Below are 7,097 nucleotides of genomic sequence, written 5' to 3' on the forward strand. Positions count from 1 at the left end.
TGCTCTCTGGAAAGGGGCCGTCCTCTCTTCTTCATTCCCTCACTCCCCAGGGACAGTGTCCTCCCTCTGGGCCACCCTTCTGCCTGGGAGAAGTTCCTTTCTCATCTGAGGAATTTTCAAGGCGCCATGTCCCTTCCACAGGGACAAAGCTGAAGCAACAGAGCAACTGAAGCTTATGTGCAGGGTCCAGCGGAGATACGAGGCCCTGGTTCCATTTGTCTCCACCTCCGTGATCCATCCCTGTCCTTGCTACAGGTTACAGTTTGGTCACTGAGCCAACAAATTACTCTTTCTGTCTAAGCCGCTATAACTTGCCACCGAGAGAGAGTTCTGGCCAAGATAATCTGTAAATGCCTAACACCTTTATAGGTAATCAAATCATTGTAGGCACTGGCTGTTTCATGGAAACATGCATGTCAGCTGGGCGGAGCTGGCCTTCTCCTGACTCAGGGCTGTGGAGTCGGAGGCTCCCCCCCCCCCTTTTTAAGGGCCAAACCATCAGCATATGGAAGTTCCAGGGCTAGGGGTCGAATCAGAGCTGCAGCTGCAGGCCTCTGTTACAGCCGCAGCAATGCAGGATCGGAGCTGCATCTGTGACCTACAGCACAGCTTGCAGCTATGCCAGATCCTTAACCCACTGAGCGAGGCCAGGGATCGAACCTGCTTCCTCACAGACACTATGTCAGGTTCTTAACCTGCTGGGCCATGATGGCAACTCTGGCGCCTCTTTCTGCAAGGAGCCATTTGTATCTACTGATTGGCACTGAAACTGAGATAAATCCCAAGAAAATGCTTTGAACCCTGTCCACTGCTGGGTTCAAGTGTTTCAGATGGTGGAGGAATTTGGAGGCCAGACTGTGCACGTGCAGGTGTGTGTGTGTGTGTGTGTGTGAGATGTGGAGGCAGGCAAGAGAGCTTCCTGAGAACTCGATGTAAGAGAAAGAGATGGGAGGGCCCCCCACCATGACACCCTCCCCTCCAGTGGCCGTGGGTCATGGTGGGGGGAACTAAAGATGCTCCGACCTGAAACGATGTCGCAGCAGTCCTGCTGGGAAGCCCCCTCGCTGAGCACGGCGTCTTCACTTCCATAACAGATGACATTCTGGAGCCAGACTGCTGCATTCCAGCTCCGGCACTGCCACCTCCAAGCTGGGTGACTTAAGGTAAGTTCCTCAGCCTCTCTGGGGCCTCAGCTTTCTCACCTATAACCTGGTTTATTTTCATGATGAGACGAATTAAAATATACAGTGCGTGGCCCAGAGTAAACATTTAATAAGTTAGCTCCCCCCACCGCCACCACCACTTCTCTCCCTCCCCGGGCGACGGAGCCCTGGACGGAGCTCACACTGGGCTCCGGCCTCTCTGTCCGCTGTGCCTGCTCCACATGGACATACCATGTGGAAATGGACCCCTGTCCTCGCACTGCAGCGTCGCCTCTGCCTCAAGAGATCAGAACATCTCAGGGCCCTGCAGAGATCCGCAGCCTGCCCCTTAGTTTCTGCCGATGGAGAAGCTGATGCCTGGTGGCAGGGGGTGGGTGGGGTGGAGTGTCCTATAGGAAGAGAGAAAGTAAAGACAGTGGCAGTGTCACAGTGGGGGGACTCCCTCCACAGAGGGAGCAGCATGCCAGAAGGACGTGGGGAGGGGTTCGGGGGGCACTGTCCTTTTTCTTCTGCTCTGATCCCCACTCTATGAACCTGGACCGTGGAATTCCCTTCAAAAAAGATGAGAAGAGACCCAAGTCCCAGAGGACTCTTGCTGCCTGTGGTCATTTGGAGAATTCCCAGGCTTCTTCTAGGAGCAGCCACCGATCTAAGCCTTCCCTCCAAATTCTGAGCAAGGATCTGCAGTGACAATGCCAGATCCTTAACCCGCCGCGCCACGAGAGGACCCCTCGGCGGATTTATTAATCCAGCGTGCTCCTGTCAGCCCTTCTCTCCTACGTGGGGAGAGCACGGAGCGAGCAGTGGCTCCTCTGTACCTTGGAAAGGCATCTTCTCACACTCTGAAGCAGTGTCCTTGGTGTCATCATTGTACAACGAGGACTGCAGACAAGCTGGATCGGACATCCCATAGCTCCCTTCTAAGAAGGGATGGACCTTGTCCATCAGCAAACAGTTACCGCATTTCTGGCCCTGCTGACCTGAGGACCTGAGAACTCCCTCCATCCCCACGTACCCACCAGCTCTATCAGCAACCTTTCTCCAAACCCCCAATCTCCCTGCTCTAGTTTCTGGTCCAGGGAGTGTCGGAGGCAAACAAGTGGGCTGTATGTTCCCAAACCGCCCATCAGCACCTGCACCCTCTTGTTCATCTCTCTGTTCCGCAGAAACACCTGGGTGGCCATTTTCCTCCTCCCACTAGTGCCTTAGGCTATACAGCCTTCCACTCATTCCCATTTTTTGGTTTTTAGCTTCTAGCATTAGGCTCTTCCAGGATCCAAAATGTTTCTCCCTTAGGGATTCCTGAAGAATAAGAAAAGATCTCAACCTCGTTCTACAAATATTTCCTGAGCGCCTTACCCATGGACTCTTGGGGCACTAGACACATGGGATAACTGAGCATCTGGGATGCTTTTTTTAGGCTCTCCCAATCTGGTAGGTTTATTTACTCACTTCCTTATGTGGCCACGCCCTGGCACGCAGAAGTTCCTGGGCCAGCAACCAAACCTGCACCACAGCCGTGACAACACTGGATCCTTAATCCGCTGAGCACCAGGGAACGCCTATTATTTATAGGGAGGTTCTCCTTAGAATGTTTTGTTTGTGCATGAGCCTGGCACACAGAGGGTGACACAAGTTGACACTTTTTAAAAAAGTGGTTTGATCCCACCAACCATGCCATCGGTGACAAGCTTATTTAAGCTTCTGTGCATGGAAAGGGACCCACCTGAGGGCTGCCGTGGAGGACAGTCCTCACGGGTGGTGTGGTAAGCCCGGCACAAGTCTTTTCTTGGGTGCTGTCTCCCCCATCCACAGAGCAGCTGCCCCCGGAACCCCTATTCTTACCTGATCCTACTCTCGGCCATAACTGGTCCAGGTGTGGGTGCCTGTTTGAAGATGTGTCAATAAAACCCTTTCTCATCCTTTTTTTTTTTTTTCTGATTTGAATTGAGAAACACGTCATTCTCTTCTGGATGGTGACAGCTATAAAACGCAGGAAATGTTTGCAGCCATGTCCCGGCATGAAAGAAGGAAAGTGGTTGCAACGAAGAAAGAATAAATAAGACGTTGAAACCACATATATAGAGAACCACGTTGGACTTTGAGAGCCTAGTTCCAGTTATTCCGGAGACAGCCTTACTCTTTTGGCAGAGTAGTTGTTCAGCCCTTGACTGGATGTCATTAGCCAACACGTTCTTCATGTTTCATCAATTTCAAGCTGGGTTTCTGTCACTTCCAAAAAAAAGAGGTTCAAATAAAAAAAAACGGGTGGAAGGTATGCAGTGATGCCAAGGGCAGGCCCTGATAAACGGAACTGACCTGTTGAGGGGATGGGAGGCAGTGAGAAGCCTCCCCTCTGAGCCCGGGAATGAGAGGTCCTTGGCAGGGGACAATGAAATCCCTGGGAAAACCACTGCATGTTGTCTCTTAGGATTTGACCTCAACCGTCCCCACTGCCCTGAGTGCAACGTCTGAGGGTAAATAGAAAAGGGGTCAAATACTGGATTAAGTGGAAAAATGGTAAAATGTTGGTAAAAGAATTTATATTCGGCAACCCTGGGAAGGTGCTTCAAGGGGACAAGCGGATAAGGAGCAGCATGACAATTTGTAACTCTGTCTTTTTTTTTTTTTTTTTTTTGAGGGGGAGCTGCACCCACAGCACTTGGAAATTCCCAGGCTGGGGAGCGAACCCAGCACAGCCTCGACGAGAGCCACGGCAGTGACAGTAGTGGAGCCTTAACCCAAGGCAGCACCAGGAAATTCCAAGCTCTAACTCAGCTAAGGACGCCTCTGCCTGTGGCCAGCAGTGACAGTTGGGTGATTGGCAGATGGGCCCGAGTCAGGGTCTCCGTCACACTCTAGAGCAGATGCCTTGATTAGGAGACGGGAGTGCAGGTCTGACAGGCAGAATGGGAACATCTGGGGGAATTAGGGAAGTCGGAATCTCCAGGTCCTTCTGGTGGCCTGGCCTGACAGCAGGAAGGGGCTGGCATTTTTTTTCTTTCCTTTTTTTCCTTGACCTCTGGCACCAGAAACCACTAAGTTGGGGGAATTCCCCACCTAAGAGATGCCAGAAACTCGCCCTCTGCGCTCCCGGTACAGCCAGGGTGCAGACACTGGCCTCTTCTCAGCGCCCCCTGTACCTGGACCACGGACTAAGCTGAGGAGTGTGTAACTAAGGAAGTGAGGCTTTTCTCCAGGGCCAGTGGGTTGTGGCAAGATCTCGTTCTAAGGGCAGCAGGGCCCCTGATGTCTTGTTTCAGGCGGCACTGAGGGTTCAGCACCAACCACGTCAGCTGTGCAAGGGGCAGTGGTGGCGGGCTGTTCTCATGGAGACAACAGTGCAGCTTAATTTGGGGCCCTGTGTCTAATTGTGCGGCTCTGTGCTTGGTCCTCCAGGTCATTTCAGTAACCCGCTGAGATATCTAATATATTTTATCAATGTAATATATAAAACAAGAAAAGCTGTTTTGCTTAACTGAGATGCAGTTAGTTTCTGTTGCTTGTAACCGGAGACGGATGATAAAGGAATTGGTACTAGACTGGCTATGGGCTTCGGACTCTCGGGGAACTGGCTGGAATCTGGGAATCGTTGTGTGGCTTGGTGGGGACTAAAGGCAGCAGAAGCCCAGAGACGGCGCGGCATTCGGGGGCAGAAGAGTTCCACTTCTTATCAGTGGCATCTGGAAGGAAGCGTCCTCTGAGAGCCCAGACCTGGGGCACTGGCAGCGGCCAGTAAAGAGGGAGGAGGGACACGAGGACTGTGAGGAGATGGGAAGCTTAAAGAGAGAATGAGAAAGGGGGAAATCAAACTCAAAGGTTGCTCCTGTGTGGAAATTCAAGAATTGTTTGGAAGAGGGACACGGTGGGATGGTGACAATGGAGAGAAGTTGGAGGGGCTAAGAAAGCCCTGAGCCCTCTATGAATTACGGTTAGGTTGGATGCACGTGAGGGCAATTCCAAAATAGTAACAGTGTAAACGAAATACTAGATGATTTCTTCTTCACTTAAACTAAGCCTGAGGGTTAGGAGTCCAGTGCTGGTGTGGCTGCTCCATGGGACTTAGAGTCTTTCTCCTAGAGTGTGATTTCTAACCTCAAAGTTACTTTGTGTCCTGAGATGGCTGCTGGAGTTCCAGCCATCACATCCACATCCTAGGCGGCAAGAATGAAGAAGAAGGAAAAGAAAAAGTGCATCTCTCAGTGGGATATCTCCCTAAAGGGAACCTTCCAGAAGTTCCATGCAACACGTCTGCTTACTCCTTTTCTGCCTGAACTTAGTCATATGTCATATCAGACTTAATAAGAGGTTAGGAAAGCCATGATTTTAGCCGGGCACATTAGTGTCCCAAATAAAATAGAGTCTCTGTTGCTGTGTATTAGTTATCTATTGCTGCATTACAAGTGACCCCAAACTTACTACATGAAAACGACACACGATTGTTAACTCACAGTTTCTCTGGGTCAGGCATCCGGGCATGGCTTAGCTGAGTCTTCTGCTCCAGGGCTGCTCCCAAGGCTGCAATCAAGGTGCCAGATCTGCAGTCTCACATGAAGGCTTGACTGAGCAGCGCTAGCTTCCAAGCTCACTCACGTGGCTGCTGTTGGGACTCAGTTCCTCGAGGGCTGCTGGACGGCAGGGCTCAGTCTGTACCGGATGCTGGTCGGAGGTCGCCCTCTGTTCCCCACCACACGGGCTTCTCCATCAGGGCGAGCAGGTAAGAAGAGCCAGGGAGAATGCCAGCGAGGCTGAGGTCAGGCTTTTATAACCTAACCTTAGACATGACATTCTGACACTTTTGCCCTTTCTTTTCCTTAGAAGCAGGTTACTCTGTCCTGCTGCTCACACTCAGAGAGAGGGGGTCACACGAGAGCGTGAGCACCAGGAGGCAGGGTCTCTGGGCGTCAAGGTGAAAGCTGTCTACCCCAGCAGGCAACGGGATCGGGTACAACCCCAGCCTCCCCCTGGAAAGAGCCAGAGATGAGAGCGCCCTCTGCCTGTCAGTGAGGTGGCTTCGCTCTTGTTTCAAGACCGTGTGTAGACGCCCATGTGGGGGGGACAGGAGGAAGCCAAGTCTCCCCCCTCCTTCCCACTGACTTAACTCTCGCCACACTCAGTGCCAGAATCAGGCCCCAGCATGCATCGGGGCAGATACGAGGCCGCATTCACGAGAAGGCCTTCCTGGTAAAAGAATGAAAAGATTTTTCAAATGTTTATCAATCAAGTCTGGCAAATATAGACGGGAATGGATTCTGAAGGTGCTGGACTAAGGAGGAGGACCACGATTTAAAAGTAGGCTGGACCGACCAATATGGGTGCAGCTGCCAGAGAGCCTGGATTCCATGTGCTGATTATAAGGGCTAGGAGTTCTAATTGCCTTAAAAAAGAAAAAAAAAAAAAAAAAAAAAAAAAAAAGATGAGTTAATTTTTCCTGGAGTCTAGCATCTTATCATACTCACTTTATCACATATCCGTCCATCTCTCCATCTGTCAACCCCCTGCATTTTTTGATGCGTTCACAGTAAGTTGCCGACATCCATACACTTGGCCCTTAACACCTCAGCATGCTTATCATCAAGTAGAGAAAAGTACTACATTTTTCACATAGATAAATGCATAAAGCAAGGTGTACCCTTCATCGGGTTTGACGCAGGCCAACATCTGTGTCGTCTAACCCCCCCTCCATCCCAGAACGTTCTTCCAGGCCTCTTCCCAACCAATCCCAAGCCTCCTCCCTCAGAGGCAACCACTCTTCAGATTCTTTTCCACTACAGATTAACGTGGTCTGCTCTTGAATTCCTCTGAGTACTCGTTATGGACGCCTTTTTTACACAGTGTGGTATTTTTGGTATTTGTCCCTGTGTGTATCAGCAGTTCATTTCACTACTTTTTATCGCGGAGGAGTGCTTCACTGAAAGAATACACCTGTGGAAG

This window comes from Sus scrofa, chromosome 9, assembly GCF_054392235.1.
Source record: "Sus scrofa isolate SSC_HxYL_T2T_F1_AM1 chromosome 9, Sscrofa_HxYL_maternal_Yorkshire_Landrace_v2.0, whole genome shotgun sequence".
NCBI lineage: Eukaryota > Metazoa > Chordata > Mammalia > Artiodactyla > Suidae > Sus > Sus scrofa.